At 43.4% G+C, this 19,683-nt stretch overlaps 1 protein-coding gene, 1 long non-coding RNA gene, 1 other non-coding gene and 1 pseudogene across 4 annotated transcripts in view; 2 read left to right on the top strand and 2 right to left on the bottom strand.

Moving 5' to 3' along the window:
* Positions 1 to 1,554: 1,554 nt before the first annotated feature.
* LOC111557186 lies at positions 1,555 to 1,678 on the bottom strand. Its single transcript, XR_002737042.1, has one exon. It is a non-coding gene; the product is annotated as a small nucleolar RNA SNORA64/SNORA10 family (small nucleolar RNA).
* A 3,655-nt stretch (positions 1,679 to 5,333) lies between these two features.
* On the bottom strand, positions 5,334 to 8,366 carry LOC109492854. 2 transcript variants are annotated; one of them, XR_006586871.1, is made up of 4 exons: positions 8,069 to 8,366; positions 7,549 to 7,621; positions 6,068 to 6,191; positions 5,334 to 5,635 (listed from the first exon to the last, which is right to left on the bottom strand). It is a non-coding gene; the product is annotated as an uncharacterized LOC109492854 (long non-coding RNA). The 2 variants fall into 2 exon arrangements; XR_002736634.2 differs by lacking the exons at positions 7,549 to 7,621; positions 8,069 to 8,366 and adding an exon at positions 6,740 to 7,056.
* Positions 8,353 to 19,683, top strand: part of TBCE (tubulin folding cofactor E) — a 90,946-nt gene continuing 79,615 nt past the window's right edge. Inside the window, exon 1 of the mRNA XM_045039917.1 lies at positions 8,353 to 8,474. The gene's annotated coding sequence lies outside the window, so the exon portion shown is untranslated. The remainder of the gene's footprint in view (positions 8,475 to 19,683) is intronic.
* On the top strand, positions 12,266 to 14,119 carry LOC101086005 (annotated as a pseudogene).

The following is a 19,683-nucleotide window of genomic DNA, read 5'->3' as shown; positions in this document are numbered from 1 at the left end:
GCTGCTATGTCCTTCCTCTTACTGTCCTGCTACGGCCAAAGGGTAATGCATGACCTACTCCTGGCCAGTTGGATTCTGTCTCCAGGGGGATTCTTGAGTGGAAAAAACTGCTGGAATACACTCATCTGGCAGCAGACTCTGACCAAATGACTAAACAGTACTTGCCATTACAGTTCTTTTCTGGTTCTTCTTCTATCTTGGTTATTTGTCCAGAACCTAAGCCTCAACCTAGTGCTTCCTTCAAGCAATTCCCTTTGTTCTTTTTTTTTTTTTTTTTAATGTTTGTTTATTTATTTTTGAGAAAGAGTGAGCAGGGGAGAGGCAGAGAGACAGGGAGACAGAATCCCACGCAGGCTCTGTGCCATCAATGCAGAGCCCCACGTGGGGCTCGAACTCACGAACTGTGAGATGGTGACCTGAGCCAAAACCAAGAGTCCCATGCTTAACCGACGGAGCCACTCAGGCACCCCTCCCTTTGTTCTTAAGGTAAGCTGATATTCAAGCTATAGAAAGAGAAAAACAAGACACCACGTAGCTTAAGAGATTGTACAAGAAATTGCCATTGTGTGCAAAAGCATGGCATAAAAGAAAAATATTTACTAAATTATCCCAAGAGTGGAAGTGAGGAACAGAAACTGGGAAATAGGAGTAACAAGAGAGATTTTTCACTGTACACCCATGTATGACTTTTGACTTTTGAAGCACGTGAATGTATTATCTATTCAAATATTAAAAATCTTACAAGTCATGAAAGCACCAATAAACAAGAAATATTAGCAATAAAATAATTTTTAAAAGCTGGCTACTTACATTAGGTGTTTGGGGAAGACCTCTCTGAGGAAGTAGCATTTAAGCTGAGTTCTGAATGACAAGGAATTAGCCATACTATAATCCTGGTGCAGAGCAATCGAAACAAAAGGAGTACAAAGGTCTTAAGGTGAGAAAGAGCTTTGCCAATATGTACGAGATAATGCAGGAGCCAGATCACGAAGGACTTTGTAAACCAGAGTAAGGGTTTTAGCTTTTTTCTTTAAGATTTTATTTTATTATTTTTTTAACGAGCTTTAATTCACTTTTTTTTTTTAATGTTTATTTTTTTTTGAGAGAGAGAGCATGTACGAGTACAAGCAGGGGTGGGCCAGACAGAGAGGGAGACATAGAATCCGAAGCAGGCTCCAGGCTCTGAGCTGTCAGCACAGAGCCTGACGCGGGGCTCAAACCCACAAACTGTGAGATCATGACCTGAGCCAAAGTCAGATGCCTACCGACTGAGCAACCCAGGTGCCCCTCACTGCATTTGTCTAGTATAGAACTATGTGGTGGCCATAGCTGGAGCCTGGGTCCTCCACACACAGACTCTGGTATGGGTCTTTACAAGATGATCATTGAATTCCTGATAGGGAGACTTGAAGAACACAGTTTCTTTCCAGAGGCCAGGGGTGAGATAGCTGTAGGTCTTGGACATGGCATCAAAAGAGGCCTTGGCTGGAAAAGGGAAAACAGCAGGAGGGGGGTGGTGGATTCATCTGACACAACGCTCCTGATGCATATAGAAGCTGTTGTAATCCTAGGAACAGAGGCCACTCGGGCTGGTCTGAAGTGCATTAGGAGGGCCTGCCTCTCTCTCTGAAAATACACCAACCACACACTGAGTATGATGAAGTGGAGTCGAGAGAGGTAAGATTTTATTTTTAAGTGATCTCTACACCTAACATGGGGCTTGAACTTTCAACCCCGGGATCAAGAGTCGCACGCATGCTCTACCGACTGAGGCAGCCAGGTGCCTCAGGATGTTAGCTTTTCATCTAAATGCAACTGGGCAGCCAATAGAGGGTTTCAAGAAAGGGAGGAACTATATTTAATTTACATTTATAAAAGACCATTCTGGCATCTGAGTAGATGATGAATTTATAGATGTCTATGAGAGGACATAAGGAGACCCCTGAGAACAGTGTCAGAGTATCCCATGAGAGACAATGGTAGCTAAAACAAGGGTGGGAGCAGGGCACACAGTGCAAAGAGGTCAAGCTGGGGTTAGTTTAAGTGGAATTAACAGGAATTACTGGTGGATAGCATGTAGAGTTAATGAAAAGAGGAATCAAGGATGATCACTGGATTTTTAAAGAAACTGAGTAGATAGCGGTACCGTAACTTGGATTTAGGAAGACAGAGGAGGAACAGCATTTTGGGGGGAAAATTAGAGATGCCTATGAGCTATCCTAGAAGAGATGTCAAGAAGCCATTTGCATGCACAAGGCAAGAGAGAGTTCACAGGAGAGATCAAGCAAGGCAGGAAGTTGGAATTGTGTCACTGACATGCAGATGATGTATAGAGCCGTGGGACTGAATGAGCTCACCTAGGCATAGTGGGTTCTGCACTGATCCCTGGACACTCCACTTTTAGGAATATATGTATCTTTTGAAACTGCTTTTTTGATTCACACACCATACAATTCAGTGGGTCTTATTATATTCATGGAGTTATGTAACCATCACCACAATCTAATTTTAGAACATTTTTGCTTCCCTAAAAGAAACCCCATCCGTGTTACGATTCACTCTTCATTTTCCGTCCACTTCACTTCCTAGCCCCCACCCTGGCCAGCCACAAATCTGTCTTCTGTCTGTAGATTCACCTATCCTGGACATTTCATATAAGTGGAATCATACAATATATTACATAGTTCTTGTGACTGGCTTTGTTCACTTAACATGGTGTTTTCAAGGTTCATCCGTGTTGTATCACAATTTCATTTCTTTGTAAGTCTGAATAACAGTCTATCATATAGATATACCACATGTTGTTTATCCGCTTGTCAATTGATGGGCATTTGGGTAGTTCCTACTTTTTGGCTCTTATGAGTAATGTTGCTAGGAACATTTGCATATGAGTTTTTGTGTGGGTGTATTTTTTCACTTCTTTTGGATAATGTTCCCCCAAAACTCCTATTTTGAAGCCTCAACCTCCATTATTTTGTATTTGGAGATAGGGTCTTTATGGAAGTAATTAAGTTGAATGAGGTCATAAGGGTGGGGACCTGATCCAACAGGATTAGTGTCCTCATAAGAAGAAGAGACAGAGAGAACTATTTTCTCTCTTTATGTCATGTGAGGACACAGTGAGAAGACAGCCATCTGCAAGCCGGGAGAGAGGTTCTCACCAGGAATCAAACTGGCTGGCACCTTAACCTTGGACTTGAGCCTTCAGAACTGTGAGAAAATAAACTTCTGTTGTTTAAGCCACTCGGTTTGTGGTATTTTGTTACAGCAGCTCAAGCCAACAGTGACAGGTAAATCCTAGAAGTGGCATTGCTAACTCATATGGTGACCTTGTTTTACATTTTGAGAAGGGACTATATACTTAAGATATACTCCCTCAGATGTACAAAATGTATACAAAAGTGTATATATATATATATATATATATATATATATATATATTAATGTTTTTCTTTAGTTTTGAGAGAGAGAGACGGAGTACAAGCAGGGGAGGGGCAGAGAGAGAAGGGAGGCACACAATCCAAAGCAGGCTCCAGGCTCCAAGCTGTCACCACAGAGCCCGATGCGGGGCTTGAACCCATGAACTGTGATATCATGACCTGAGCCAAAGTCGGTCGCTTAACCAACTGAGCCACCTAGGCGCCCCTATAAAAGTATATTTATTGCGGCAGCACGTATAATAGAAAAAAGTTGATTCAATCACATTCTGTGATTGAGTGGAGCAAAACTATATATTGTAAGGACATATAGATGTAGATATAGATATTTACAGATACAGATATTAACAAAATACTCTTTTTGAGATACTTGTGTTCTTCCACCTCTATTTTTTCCATCCTTACTTCCAAAAAGGTACCCATGCCATTTTGCGCTTTTTCACCTCTGGGAAGTATTATGATTCTAGGACTAAAAGAAATTTCTTGCAAGATACTTCCTTTCCTGAATTAATTTTCCTGAAACCTGAGCCTGCTGATGAGGTCAGTCTAGGTGTCCGGGAAGAAGGGTACAGAAAAAAGGGGCAGTGACTTTCAGGGCAAAGAGAAGAGAGGAGAGATTCTGGGAAGGGAGTGAAACCAGAAGTTCCCATGATTGTGGGTAACGTTCCTGGGGATGAGCAAGACTCTAGAGAGGATGGACCAGACAGTAACATCCCCACTCCCTTCCGCATGAATTTTTTGAGGACACATTCAATCCACTACCCCAAGGGAAATGCAACAAAAAATATCCATGCAAAACCTCGTACACAAATGTTCATAGCCACATTCCCATGGCAAGGAAGCAGAAACATGTCAGACTTTGAAGGATCTTTGTCAGCTTTAACAATAAAGCTGTCAACAGTGTCTATGAAGCTTGGAGATGAGACGCCCTCAGGCGCTTCTTAAATCTAAAAGCTGGGAAAGTGGCCCCAAGTCTGCCTGAGATGAATTTTTCTGCTAGTGTTCATTCTTTTTTTCAATTTGGGAGAATACTACAAGGAAAGTAAAAGAAACAAAAAGGCTAAAAATATCGAAATAACATTGAGAATGGAAGGGCTCTGTTAGGTGCCTCAGTCAACTTCGGCTCAGGTCATGATCTCACGGCTGCTTGTGAGTTCGAGCCCTACGTCGGGTTCTGTGCTGACAGCTCAGAGCCTGGAGCCTGCTTTGGATTCTGTGTCTCCTTCTCTCTCTGCCCCTCCCCCACTTGCACTTTCTCTCTCTCTCTCTCTCTCTCTCTCTGTCTCTCTCTCTCTCTCTTAAAAAAATTTTTTTTTCTCTCTCTCTGTCCCAAAAATAAATAAAAGTTGAAAAAAAAATTAAAAAAAAAAAAAAAAGGGGGCGCCTGGGTGGCACAGTCGGTTAAGCGTCTGACTTCAGCCAGGTCACGATCTCGCGGTCTGTGAGTTCGAGCCCCGTGTCAGGCTCTGGGCTGATGGCTCAGAGCCTGGAGCCTGTTTCCGATTCTGTGTCTCCCTCTCTCTCTGCCCCTCCCCCGTTCATGCTCTGTCTTTCTCTGTCCCAAAAATAAATAAAAGTTGAAAAAAAAATTAAAAAAAAATTTTTTTTTAAAAGGAAGGGCTCTGTTAGTGGATGAGAGATTCCAGAATACACACAGTAGATTATGACTGATGAAAGCCATGCAGATAAAGCCATAGCTAAATATATGCAGAGAAGTGGTTGTGGCTGACACAGGATCCAACAGGCTCAGTAAAGCCATATGCAGAATAATGCCCCCACCAAAGATGTCCATGTCCTCATCCCCAGAACTGTAAATATGGTAGGTATACGGCAAAGGGCACGAAGGCTGCAGACGAAATTAAGTTGCTAATCAGATGACCCTAAAACAGATTATCCTGAATTGTCCAGGTGGAACAATGTAATTTCAAGAATTTTTCTAAGTGGAAGAAGGAGGCAGAAGGGGAGAGTCAAAGAAAATGTGAGACTCCAAACAAAGTCAGCGTGATGCGGAATGGACTCAACCCACCATTTCTGACTGTGTAGATGGAGGAAGGGGACCATGAGCCATGGAATACAGGTGGCCCCTAGAAACCAGAAAAGGCAAGGAAACAGATTCTTGCCTGGAGCCTCCAGATAGCAACACAGCCCTGCTGACACCTTGCTTTTAGCCCAGTGAGAAGTGTTGTACTTCTTCAGACCTGTAAGATAATAAATATATGTTGTTTTAAGCCACTAAGATTGTGATAATCTGTTAGAGCAGCAATAGGAAACTAACTAGAACAGTGCTATACTTGTCAACACAGAGGTTTGAAGGGATAAATATGGATGAAAACAGAAATTAATTGATGGGCTGTAAACAAAAGGATGAACACCCCCTCCCCCCCCCCCCCCCCGCCACTACCTCCGTCTTGTGCCCAGTAGGGAAACTAAATCATCATTGCCAGGTATACATCCTTAAGCAAAAGAGGAAGACATCTTCTCTAGAGAACTGGAAGTCAGTTTCCGGGATGAATTTGGGCAACTGGCAGAGGTGCTGGTGTCAAAGAGCCACACTCTTCTACGGGGCATTTGAGAGCCTTCCGGAAGTTTGATGGGGGTTCCCTTCCCATTCACATGACAATGAGACTTACCATCAGGCAGCCCTGCTCACAGGAGCTGAGCTCCCACTTGCTCCCATTTAGCGTTTCCACTGCCTCGTTCTGGTTCTGTAATATAAATGGACAGCTGGAAACTCCCACATTTATGGAGTACCTGCTGTATAACAGAGAAAACCGAGGTTAAAAAAGAAGCAACAACAAAACAAGAAAATATAGAAAAATTTAACTTAGACGGGCCAGGAATAATTAAGGGAACACAGAAAACCTTAAAATAAGACAAACCATAACCTTAAATAGTATCATTGGAGAGATTTGAGAAGATATCGAATTGAATCTATGCCTGGTGTTGTTTACCTAGCCAGAAATCATTTCCTTGCTTTTTTCTTGTGGTAGGAACCTTGATACTTTCTCCCTGTTTCATGGCCATGTGCTTCCAGGGAGGCAGAATTCTCTCTTCCTCTGAGGCGGTCAGACTTTTTTCTCTAAAGGCCTTCAAGTGACGGGATGAGGCCCACTCACATGATGGAAGGCAATCTGGTTTGCCCAAAGTGTACTGATTCAACTGTTTATCTCATCTAAAACACTCCTTCACAGCAATATCTAGACGAGTGTTTGACCAAATATCTGGGTGTAGACTCAACTTTCATGCTGTCTACTTAGACACTAATGAAATCAAATATATCTCCTGGTATTTAGTGGCTTTACCTGACCTTGATCTTCTATCAAGTTACCCCATAACTCCAAATGATTTCTGTATGAAAATAGTTGTCAGCCTTCCAATAACACAAATCAAGAAGGAGATGTAGACACAGAGAGAGTAGGTAGCACAAGAAGAACGATAGGCAAAGATAGATAATCACGGAGGGAGCAATCAAAGCAGTAAGGAACTCCTTGACTCTACGGAAGAAAGAAGAGACTAAAAGAATTCTTTGGAGTTCTTTGGGCACTTGGGTGGCTGACTGGGTTAAGTGTCTGTCGGGCTTAGGTCATGATCTCACGGTTTGAGTTTGAGCCCCACTGTGGGCTCTGTACTGACATCACAGAGCCTGCTTCAGATCCTCTATCTCCCCCCGCCCCCCCCCCCCCGCACTCCCCTGCTTGCATGCTCTCTTTCTCTGTCTCTCTCTCTCTCTCTCTCTCAGAGATAAATAAACCTTAAAAACAAAATAAAAGTGTCCTCCAACTTTCATGAGCCTAAGAACCTTGTTCACAATAGTGATAAGCTTCATTCAAAAGCAAGCCTATAGTCTAACAAAGGTTTATTTAGTTGCTGAAACAAGTAAGACCACACACACACCAGAGGGGCAGGATGTCTAACTTAAAAAAAAAAAAAAAAGGCAGAGGCAGGGGAAGAGACTGTGACAGCATAGGATTGGGTGCAGTATAGGTAAGAATTAAGCAGGCTCTGGTCTGGGCTATGAAGCAGACTCTAAGGTCTGGAACTCTTGAAAACTACAAAGTTGAAATAAACGTGGAATGTTGTATCTGAAAACCCCTTATTTGAAGCTCTATACCTGGACTGGAAAAGTGCCAAAATGATCCACATGGCTCAGCTCTGCCAGGCAGGAGAGGGATGTTCCATTCTCACTGATAGGATTTCAAACAACAAACTTCTGAGAGTTCTGTTTTAGGGAGCAAGGTTTTTCATCCCATGTCCTTTCATTAATCAACAAAAGCAGTTGTTTACAGATTCACAATGGATAGCTCTCTATGTACTGAAATTCTTCTCAACTTTAACAGTCAGCATGAATGCTACCTTCCCAAAATGAATGCAATTTCCCCTTGTGTGTGTGTGTGTGGGGGGGGGGGGTGGATAAAGGCTTCTTATTTTCAACCAATGATACCAACACCACAGCTATGTGTGCTTTAATCATGTACCAGACCCCATTGCTCAATGTTTATTTGTGTCATCTCATTTGATCCTCATAACAAACCACTGAGCTAATTACATAGAAACCTGACGCTTAGAAATTAACAAACCTATGGAATTTGCTTTTTCTATGATTGCACTTACTTTCATTCTGCCTATTTTACCTGGTTGATTATTATTATTATCCTCTTAGTTTTTGAGGCATCAACACTATTTTCTTATCTGTGACCACACGCCTCCGACTTAGACTCTCAATAAACATGGAAGTGAATCACAAGTAGGCTGGAACATGTACGTTCATTGGGTTGTTCCGTCCTGAGTTTAGAGGAATCACCGGGGCAGCAGAGGGGCGGGGAGCTTGCCCAGGTTTGGGTGGGTGGGCCAAACCTCCGACTCCGAAGCCCCTTGCTTGCTATAGCCACGCCTAAGCTCCAGCAGCCACCGCCCACCCAGCGGAGGTGGGACTTCCTGTCTCCCTAAGGAAGCACTTCCGGCCAGGACCGGAAGCTCCGCTGCTGCCAGGCGCGTGCGAGGGTCGGTGTCCGGACCCCCCGGGCTCTCTGCCTGCAGGTGAGCTTCGGAGGGGCTGAGGGGCTGCGGGAGCCAAGCGTTCGTGGCCGGCCAGTGGCCGGTGCGTCACCCTGCAATGCTTCGGTCGTTTAGTCCTTTCCTAGAAACTTCTTAGGTGGTCAAGAGTCGGGCGTTGCCGCCTCGACCAGACCCAGACGCGCCGGCTGTAGGGAGTCCGGGCCGGCGAGCGGGCGAGGGAGCCGCACTGGCAGCGCCGTCCATCCCTTTACCGGGAAGCCTTGCTGGCGGGTCACTTTGGACGAGGTGAAATAGGTCAGGTTAGAGAAACAGCCCTGAAGTTCCGAATCATTTAACATTTGTGGAGGAGGAGGAATAACGTGTGGTAGGTGGAGAACATTTAACATTTTGAAATAGTGTTTACCACCAACTGCGGACTGTTCCGAGTTGTGGGTGGGTGCACAGGAGGGTGCGACATCCCTGTCCCCAAAGAAACAACAGTCTCGTTGGAAGACAGGGTTCACACATGCCAGACTGTTAAGGTAGAGACGGGGGAGATAAAGATTCAGGGAGCAGACTTGTTTGACCTTAACCTAGCCAAGGCCGCTGTCATTTGATATTTGTCTCAGCACCGTTTTAGTTTTAACCTTTCTGTATGCTTTTATAAACATCTATCGCTGGGGATTTTTAAAAATCCACGGCAACAGTCTCTGCCTTTTGACAGGCAGGTTTTTGTACTTATTCATTGTCATTTCTGAGACCGTTGTTCAGGCCCAAACTTTTGGAGCCATCCATGACTCATCTCTTTCACACACCACACCTACGATCTGCCAGCAGATTGTATGGACTTCACCTTCAGAATCTGTCCGGACTCCCAGTCCCTTCTCACCCAGACTACTGCATAGCCACCTAACTAATCTGCTTTTTCTTCTTTCAGTCTTTTTTCATTACAGCATCTAGAGTGATCCTCCTTAAAAAAAAAAAAAAAAAAAAAAAAAAAAAATCAAATTTTTGCCCTCCTCTCAAGAAATCCTCCGTGGACTACTGGGGTGCCTGGGTGGCTCAGTTTGTTAAGCCTCCCGACTCTTGATCTCAGCTCAGGTGTTGATTTCAGAGTGGTGGGTTCAGGCTCCCCACTGGGTGTGAGGGCTACTTAAAAAAGAAACAGAAAAAGAAAAAAAAAAAATCCTCCAAAGAATGCCCATTTCATTCCAGAGTAAAAGCCAAAGCTGGTAGAGTGACCCCCCCCAGGGTCCTGTATGATCCCCTCCTGTTTTACCTCTGATCTCTCTCGCTACTTCTTTAAAAAAAATTTTTTTTTTCAACGGTTTTTATTTATTTTTGGGACAGAGAGAGACAGAGCATGAACGGGGGAGGGGCAGAGAGAGAGGGAGACACAGAATCGGAAACAGGCTCCAGGCTCCGAGCCATCAGCCCAGAGCCCAACGCGGGGCTCGAACTCACGGACCGCGAGATCGTGACCTGGCTGAAGTCGGACGCTTAACCGACTGCGCCACCCAGGCGCCCCTCTCGCTACTTCTCAAGCCTCCTCAAGCACATCCCAACCTCAGGATATTTGCACTTGGGGTTCTTTTGCCTGGAAGTCTCTCCAGTCCCTCCGTCTGTCTATATGGTTCCGACCCTTACCTCCCTTCTAGTTTTTGGAATTTTTCCTTGTCAGTGAGGTCTTCTCTGACATATCCTTCCCTTACATCTCCATTGCCCTCTTTGTCGTTGTGCTTCCCATTCATTATATGACATGCCATGTGGTTTATTCATTTATCTGGCTTACTGTGTCCCCCCCGCTAGAATAGAAGCTTCATGAGGGCAGATATTTTTGTTCTGTTTACTGCTGTCTTCCCAGTGCCTAAAACAGTATCTGGCTTTCAATAGGCTTCCCATAATATAACAGTTGAATGAATGGATTTGGACCTTTTCTACCATTTTATACTTTGTACTTTCTGTGCTTTTTTTTTCTTCCTTTCTTGACTTTTTTTGGATTGAGATTGGATTTTGTTTTGTTTTCTCTCTCCATATTTTCTACTTCTTTGGAAGATATATTACTCTGTTCTTATACCAGTTAACCTTTTTTTTTTTTTTTAAGGAAGAATTATTTTTTATTTATTTTATTTATTATTTTTTAATGCTCATTTACTTTTGAGAGAGACAGAGCATGAACAGGGGAGAGGCAGAGAGAGAGGGAGACACAGAATCCAAAGCAGGCCCCAGGCTCTGAGCTGTAGGCACAGAGCCCAATGCGGGGCTTGTGTCTCAGACCTTGAGATCATGACCTGAGCTGAAGTCGGATGCTTAACTGACTGAGCCACCCAGGTGCCCTGGTTAACCTTTTAAATTTAATTTTGAATTTCACTATGAATACTTAATTGAATCTAATTCAATCTTAATTGAAAATTTTTAATGTTTATCTTTGAGAGAGTGTGAGCAGGGGAGGGGCAGAGAGAGGGAGACAGAATCCGTAGCAGGCTCCAGGCTCCCAAGCTGTCAGCACAGAGCCCCACACGGGGCTTGAACTCACAGGCTGTGAGATCATGACCTGAGCTGAAGTCAGATGCTTAACCGACTGAGCCACCGAGGCGTCCCAGTCTTAATTGAATCTCAACCCTGCAGAACAATATTGTTTTTACCTTTAAGTTATGGATTTAAACAGACTTCTTGGATCATCTCAATTCTTAATTATTTTTGTAAGATGTGAATGTTCAACAATAAAACTAGAGTTGTTACCATTTTCTGGTGGTTTTGTTTTTTTCTTTTTGATTTATTAAAGTCAGTTTATCATATACTTTAGTAGAATGTTTGCTGTATGCTTAGCACTTCAAAGTTTATTTAAAAAGTTTATGGTACTTTCCCTACCTTACCCTTTTGTTGGGAAATATGCAACAATACATTGTCTCTAATGGAGAGTACGTTAAAAAATAATAAGGTAGACCTATTATTCAGTGTGAAATGAATATGACCCAGAAAGTAAGTAAGGTCTACCAGAAAGGAGAAACGTTATAGGTTGCCAGTTATTAGGAGTGGCTGGGATGAATTTGTGGAGGAATGATTTGGGAAGATTTGCTGATTTTCGAAAGTGTGTACAGAAAGGGCACAAAGTTACTAATTTATTCTCTTTTATATAGTTTTGTCAGAAAAATTGTGGGTTTGGTGTAGATGTAAGTCATCGATGTTTTAGAGAGGAGATGTGCCTCTTTCAGAGAGAACATGTGCCTCCTATAGCCTCTTAGGAAATGCTTAAAACTTTTTGAAGGACGTACTTACAATTACATGAGACAGTTCAGTATGTGAAGACAAAGGAACTACCGTGAGGACAGAGTACAACTTGGAGACAGGCTTTGACATGAGGCATAAAAGGACAGCAAGACGTGCTGAGTGAAATAAGGCAGTCCCAAAAGACAAATAGTGCTTGATTCCACTTAGATACCTAGAGGAGGCAAGTTCATGGAAACGGAAGGTAGGGGCTAGGGAGAGAGGGATATGGGGAGTCCTTCAGTGGGTATAGAGTTTCAGTTTTGCTAGATAGAAAAGTTTCGGTGATTGGTTGCACAACAGTGTTAGCATATCTAATGCCTCTGAACCATACACTTTAAAGCGGCTCAGGTCACGATCTCACAGTTGATGAGTTCCAGCCCCTTGGGCTCTGCGCTGACTGTGCAGTGCCTGCTTGGGATTCTCTCTCCCGTTCTCTGTGCCCCTCCCCTGCTGGCTCACTCTCAAAATAAACTTAAAACACAATGGTTACGGTGATAAATTTTATGTTACGTGTATTTTACCACAACTAAAAAACCTTTTTTTAAAAAGGACATCGGAAGGATCCTGCGCTCCCCTCCCCACCTTCACCCCCCCCCCCCACCCGCCTCCGATGCTGGTGGCACCTCAGAGCTCAGAGCAACCTGTTTCCTTGGGGCTCTGGGGAGGTGAGCAGTCCGGTGCCCTAGCGCCCGAGTGCCTGTTGAAGGTGACAGTGATGCGGAGATCTAGAAGAAAGATAGTTTCCAACTGGGATGGATATTAAGATATTGAAAAAGAGGTCGATAATGATAGTGGAGAACCACAGGGCCAGACTCTGGTGTTCTCAGCTCTGCAGGGGACTCATTCTCACAGTAACGGTTTGTTGAGGAGAAAGAGTGCGGTGGTGAAGCTTTATGTCCAAAACAATTCATTTTCTGTGGACTGTGAGTCATTGGTTCGAGCCCTTCGAGCACTGCCTGTCTCACTCCACCTCCATGTTGCTGCTGAATCGGTCCAGGCCACCCTTCCTTTGGAGCTTCCTCAGGTGAAACCAAAGAGAAATGATGAAACCAAGGGACTGGGGAGGCACTTAAAAGGGCCCTTGGGGCCTGGAGGAAAGGGATCCGTCTCTGAGCTGAAATCTGCCGCTGGCTGCCCCAGGCACCTGGGGAAGGATAGCCCAAGCCTGGATCCTTGTAGGGTTCTTAGGAACCCGCTGCCCCACTGCAGTCAGCCGCACACCACTCGGAGGAAGAAGTAGATCTGCCGTTTAGTTTAGACGTGCCTGTAAAAGAGAGAACATCTTAGCAGACCAGACACCTCGGGACCGAAAATCTGGGACAGATGGGGAGGTGGTCCAAGAAGAAGGTCCTACAGAACCACCTGCAATGGAAGAAAACGTGGAGTCTGAGCAACCAGGTACATCAAAAACTGTTACTGAGGAAGAGCTGAACGACTGGTTGGGCAGCATGATTTCCTAACATTAAAAAAAAAAAAAAAAAAGCAAAAAGAAAAATGAAAAAAAGTCCCTGAAGCAGATTTTGGTTGCCTTGTCAGCAAGGGCAGGCTCAAGGCTGTCCTTCCGGAACAGCTGATTTACAAGCATGCCTCAAGCCCGTGTGTGCCATCACGCTTGCCCCAATAAACGGCCTGCCTCTATGTCCCGCGACCTCTGAAACCATACATTTAAGAGGCTCTTTGCTTTTGTTCTCTGGCGTAAATCTAATAGAGTCCTTGAGGGCAGCGGACGTTACGGCACTTGTTTCCAGCCCCCTTCCTTTCGATGTTTGCAGCCTAGCAGGTGCTGCTGACAGAATGGGAGCAGACAACAAGGCATGCGTTTAGCCAAAATAAAGGAACGCTGGTCTACGGCGGGGGGGGAGAAAAAGACAGCAGGTGGGTTTGTTTAAAATTGTGCTAAATAGCAGGGTGCCTGGCTGGCTCAGTCGGTAGAGCATATGACTCCTGATCTTGGGGTGGTGAGTTTGAGCCCCTTGTTGGGGGTAGGGCTTATTAAAAAAATTGGGCTATGTATTTGGAAATTGTTACATTTTGGGTAGTAAGTTAAAAACAGATGATATTTTTGCCCTTAAATTAAAGGATTCCCAAGTTCTGTATCTAGTGTCAACATGAACCTCCCATCAAAGAAACCCTCTTACACTTCCCCACCTAGAAAGTTCATTTTCCTTACTCTCTGCTGTCCATTCCTGACAGCTTCATCAGGGCGTGGTTTCCACAGGGAGCCGTCCCTCCCTCTTAACCCACATGGTTCTCTTCCATCACTGAATTTGGTCCTTGCACTTTGAATTTTAGGTCTTAGTTTTTTGCTGTTGGTTATCTCTCCCAGTTAGACTATAAGTTCCTTTTAAGAACATGTCTTTCGGGGCGCCTGGGTGGCGCAGTCGGTTAAGCGTCCGGCTTCAGCCAGGTCACGATCTCGCGGTCCGTGAGTTCGAGCCCCGCGTCGGGCTCTGGGCTGATGGCTCAGAGCCTGGAGCCTGTTTCCGATTCTGTGTCTCCCTCTCTCTCTGCCCCTCCCCCGTTCATGCTCTGTCTCTCTCTGTCCCAAAAATAAATAAACGTTGAAAAAAAAATTAAAAAAAAAAAAGAACAACAACAAAAAAAAGAACATGTCTTTCAACTCCTTGTGTTCTTTGTAACAGGTTACTAAGCGTAAGGACTCACAACTTGTTAGTGTCTGAGCCAAGATCACTACTTGAAGCTCCAAAATCTCAGGTGTGGCTCCCATTGATGTTGAGTTTTCTACTCGATAGGTGTCAGTGTGTGAACGATCTTCAGACCTCACACCAATTATTTTGGTACAATTTTGAATAAACACAGGGAAAGATTGAGGGACATATATTTGGAAAGGTAATGGAAGTCATACTGAAAAATCTTTTTTCTAATATTCATTCACAAAGTGCCAGGACTTTTTACCTCTTCTTTTGTGCATCAGACATCTTTTTGGATCTCTTGGTGGTTTAAGAAGGTGGGAAATGAGATAGAATCCATACCTGTGAACGGTGTGGGCCTACTGCAATTAAACTTCCCCATGTCAGGTACTGTTATTCTGAATTTGTAATATATTTCTTTGAATTTATGGAGTGTTTTCTCCTTATGTAAATATAGAATCTAGGGGTGCCTGGTGGCTCAGTTGGTTGGGCGTCCGACTTCAGCTCAGGTCATGATCTTGCGATTCGAGGGTTTGAGCCCTGTGTCCACCTCTGTGCTGACAGCTCAGAGCCTGGGACCTGCTTTCGATTCTGTGTGTCCCTCTCTCTCTCTCTGCCCCTCTCCTGTTCATGCTCTGTCTCTCTCAAAAATAAACATTAAAAAAATTTTTTAAATATAGAATCTAATTTATGATGTTAAGGGTCTTAGTGATTAAGAGATGTTAATGGCTAACATTTATTATTATTTTTTTAACTGCTTTATTTATTTTTGAGAGAGAGACCAAGTGGGTGGGGAGGATGAGGGCAGAGAGAAAAGGAGACACAGAATCCAAAGCAGGCTCCAGGCTCTGAGCTGTCAGCACAGAGCCTGACATGGAGCTCGAACCCTTGAACTGTGAGATCATGACCCTAGCCGAAGTCGGATGATGCTCAACTGACTGTGCCACCCAGGTGCCCCAGTAAATTATTTATTTTTAAAGTTGATTTATTTTGAGAGGGAGAGTGCAAGCAGGGGAGGGGCGAAGAGAAGGAGGGACAGAATCCCAAGCAGGTTCTGTGCCATCAGTGCAGAGCCCAATGTGAGGCTCGAACTCAAGAACTATCAGATTGTGACCTGAGCCAAGATTAAGAGTTGGATGCCTAACTGACTGAGGCACCCAGGTGCCCCAATGGCTAACGTTTATCAACTGTTGATGGTGAGCACTTCTACACATAAAAACTCATTGAATTCTCACAACAGTCCTGTGAAGTAGGTCCTCCTAGTATACATTTTACAGATGAGGAAACTGAGACACACAGAGGTTAAATTATCCAGTGTCCCGTAGGTAACATGTAGTGGATGAGGTCGAATTTCTTTCCAGCAGACTGACTGCATGTAATGTTCGTATTACATTAAATAGGAACACATATGATCTTAATTCTTGTGTATTTTTTCAGAATTCTTACAGTTGCAGGAGAAAGAAACTCAGCTCAAACTGATGTAAGCGAAAGAAAATTTACTGTTTCATTTGGGCTGATGAAAGGCTTCACGCATAGTTGGAGCAACTCCACTTTCCCTTGTGGCCTTATTTTCACACAGATTTTTTCCATATAGTAGCAGAAGTACCTCTCAGCTCTTCTAGCGTTTTTTGGTTTGGTTTTGTTTTTGAGAGGGCACAAGTGAGCGAGGGGCAGAGAGAGAGAGAGAGGGAGACAGAGAGAAGCAGGGCTCACCTGATGTGGGGACTTGAACTCATGAACTGTGAGATCATGATCTGAGCTGAAATCGGATGCTTAACCGACTGAGCCACCCAGGTGCCCTCAGTTATTCCAGGTTTAAGTGGTCCTTTTGTTTTAGGTCTTGGGAAAGAGAGAGATGGATCCTCTCTTCAAGAGCCCATGTCATTTTCTAAAAGGTTGGCTCTGCTTGGGTTATGGTCTTCACGTATGGACCAGTTGCTATATGCAAGGAAATAGAGGTGAGGAGTCACTATATTGGCCATCCTGGGCCATGTGTCCACTCCTGTGGTGGGTGAGTGACAGCCCACCAGGCAGAGAAAGTACACTTCTCACAAGGGGAAGATGCTGGGCTAAAAATGGCAGAAAACAGGTGAGAACCATTTTGATAGTATAGATGGAACTCTTCGGATGCCTTTCCCAGGTTAAGATTCTTCCACTCTTAGAAAATAACACAGTTGGGGGCACCTGGGTGGCTCAGTCAATTGAGCATCCAACTCTTGATCTCAGCTAATTTCTTTTTTTAATTCAATTTTTTTTTTTTTAAATTTTTAACAACAACAAACACACGATGTTAGCAACATGGATTCCAGAGACAAACTGAGGTGAAACGGAATGCAGAACAAACTAGTGGAACTGTTTCTTTCAGTCTGCGTTCCTGTCACCAGAGGATACCAGGGCCAAGATGCCACATGCCTTTTAGTATAAGGAAAAAGTCCCTTGACGTTTCTTCATCTATCACTGGAGAAGTTGAATGAAGTGTACTGTAACAGCTCATTTCTTGATCTCAGGGGTGTGAGTTCAAGCCCCATGTTGGGCTCTATGCTGGGCGTGACGCCTACATATATTAAGAAAAAAACACAAACAAACCAGTGGTTTTTTAGAAGAATCTGTAGAAGAATTAAAGAAATTGTCGGCAATTTTGAATGAATATTGTAAATAAGGAAAGTGAAAGCGTTTTGTAAAGGGCTGTGTAATTTAGTTTAAATAATTTACTTTGATGCTTGTCATGTCCTCAAATTTTCTTTGATTCTTTATCTAGGATAAAGACCCCTTTAGCAGTCTGATAAAGTCTGTGAGCTCCTTAGAATTTTTTTTTAAGATTTTATTTTTAGGTAATCTCTATACCTAGTGTGGGGGTCAACTCACAACCCTAAGATCAAGAGTTGCTGACAACATGCTACTGACTGAGCCAGCCAGACACCCCTAGAATGTTTTTTTTTTAAGTGTTTCTTTATTTGAGGGGGGAGGCGCAGAGAAAGAGGAGAGAGAGAATCCCAAGCAGGCTCCACACTGTCAGCCTGGAGCCCGATGTGGGGTTCGATCTCACAAATCGTGAGATCATGACCAGAGCCGAAAGCAGGAGTCGGACACTTAACCGACTGAGCCACCCAGGTGCCCCAAAATGTTTTTAAATACAGAAAATACACAGAATTTCATATAAAGAACTTATAAAACTCAACACCCAAAAAACAAATAATCCAGTTAAGAAATGGGCAGAAGATATGAATAGACATTTTTCCGAAGAAGACATACAGATGGCTAACAGACACATGAGAAAAGGTTCAGCATTACCCATCACTGGGGAAATACAGATCAAAACTTTAATGAGATACCACCTAACATCTGGCAGAACGGCTAAAATTAACAACATAGGAAACAGCAGGTGTTGGCAAGGATGCAGAGAAAGGAGAACACTCTCGCCATTGGTGGGAATACAAACTGGTGCAGCCACTGTAGAAAATAGTGTGGAGGTTCCTTAAAAAGTTAAAAATAGAACTACTCTATGATCAGCAATTGCACCAAGAGGTATTTACCCAAAGGATACAAAAATGTACAAAAACACTGATTTGAAGGGATACATGCACCCTGATGTTTACAGCAGCATTATCAACAATAGCCAAATTATGTAAAGATCCCAAATGTTCATCAACTGATGAATGGATAAAAAAGATGTGCCATATGTATATAATGGAATATTATTCAGCCACAAAAAAGAATGAAATCCTGCCATTTGCAACCATGTGGACAGGGCTAGAGGGTATAACACTGAGCGAAATCCAAGAAAGACATACCATATGATTTCACTAGTGTGGAATTTAAGAAACAAAACAAACACAGGGAGAAGAAAAGAGGAAAACCAAGAAACAGACTTTAAAAAAATTTTTTTAATGTTTATTTTTGAGAGAGAGAGAGACAGACAGAGTGCACAGGGGAGGGGCAGAGAGAGGGAGACATAGACTCCTGAAGCAGGCTCCAGGCTCCATGCTGTCAGCCCAGAGCCTGACACGGGGCTCTAACTCACGAACCGTGAGATAATGACCTGAACCGAAGTTGGACCCTTAACTGACTGAGCCACCCAGGTGACCCAAAACAGACTGTTAGTTACAGGGAACAGACTGAGGGTTACGCGAAGGGAGGTGGGTGGGGGAATGGGTAAAATAGGTGAGGGAAATTAAGGAGGGCACTTGTTACGATGCGCACTGGCTGTTGTATGGAAGTGCTGAATCACTAAATTCTACACTTGAAACTAATTTTACGCTGTATGTTAACTAACTGGAATTTAGTAAAATTGGGATAAACATAAGTAATAAAGCTTGGAAAAAAACATAGGCTTTTAGATGAGAATCCAGTTATGTGAAATAAAGTTATCAAAATACTTAAAAATTGTAACGTAATGTGTGTTCATTAATATTTTAAATGACAGAATCTAGCGGCAGGTCTAATAAATGTAATTTTGAAATAGTGATGCATGTAAAATATATCTTGGGATATCTATACTAGCTGTAATGTGATAGATGTGGGATCACAGGTGCTGCTAATCAACTATTTTTTTTGCCTATGTGCACAATTTTGGAAAATGCCGAATTTCAGTTAGAAGATACCTTGAGTCTATGGATTTAGGGTAAAAAACACCTCCCTTAGCCTCTGTCCAGGTAATCAGCCCAGTGGTCCAACTACCTGGAGTTGAGTGAGGTCTTACTCTATTCTTGTTAGTTACCCCGGATCCCAGTTACATGACCTATACTATATTTCTTTGGCCAAGCTTCCTAGATGCAGCCTTTGGGTTTCTGAGCAATATCCACCTGCATTGTCCCATTATGGTGCAGTCCCCACTTTTTGGGATAGTCATGTATGTTTTCTTGAATACCATCAAGGCCAGGTACTAACCTTGACCTACCTTTAGTCTGAGTTTCTGGTGGTCATGACTTAACCACTGAAGATATATTCCCTCTCATCTTTTATTCCTAATAAGCATAGATAATAACTCAGATGCTAGGCCATTTCTTTTCTTGTCTTCCCAGGTAATGATCAGCCTCATTCTAAAGTAGTCTGCCTCTCAGAGGAATTGAGAAAAATAGTTCCCAGTAGGAATTAAGAAAATGTGATTGAGAGGAATGGATACTAACATTCTATAAAGAGGGAAAAATTGCTCCTGACACTATGGAAATTGGATGCTGTTGAGAAGAAAGAGTGTTATATATAACCAAAGTAATGGAGGAGACAGCCAAAAGATTTTAGGGAGAAATTGTAGCAAAAGCATGGTACCTGAACGTGCGGTCTCAAGTTTCCGTTCCAGGAGGATACCTGCAATACCGTGAATATCACTGAAA

This window comes from Felis catus, chromosome D2 (genome assembly GCF_018350175.1).
Source record: "Felis catus isolate Fca126 chromosome D2, F.catus_Fca126_mat1.0, whole genome shotgun sequence".
NCBI classification, from domain to species: domain Eukaryota; kingdom Metazoa; phylum Chordata; class Mammalia; order Carnivora; family Felidae; genus Felis; species Felis catus.
The sequence above is the reverse complement of the archived record's forward strand: the minus strand, read 5'-3'. Positions and strand labels throughout refer to the sequence as shown.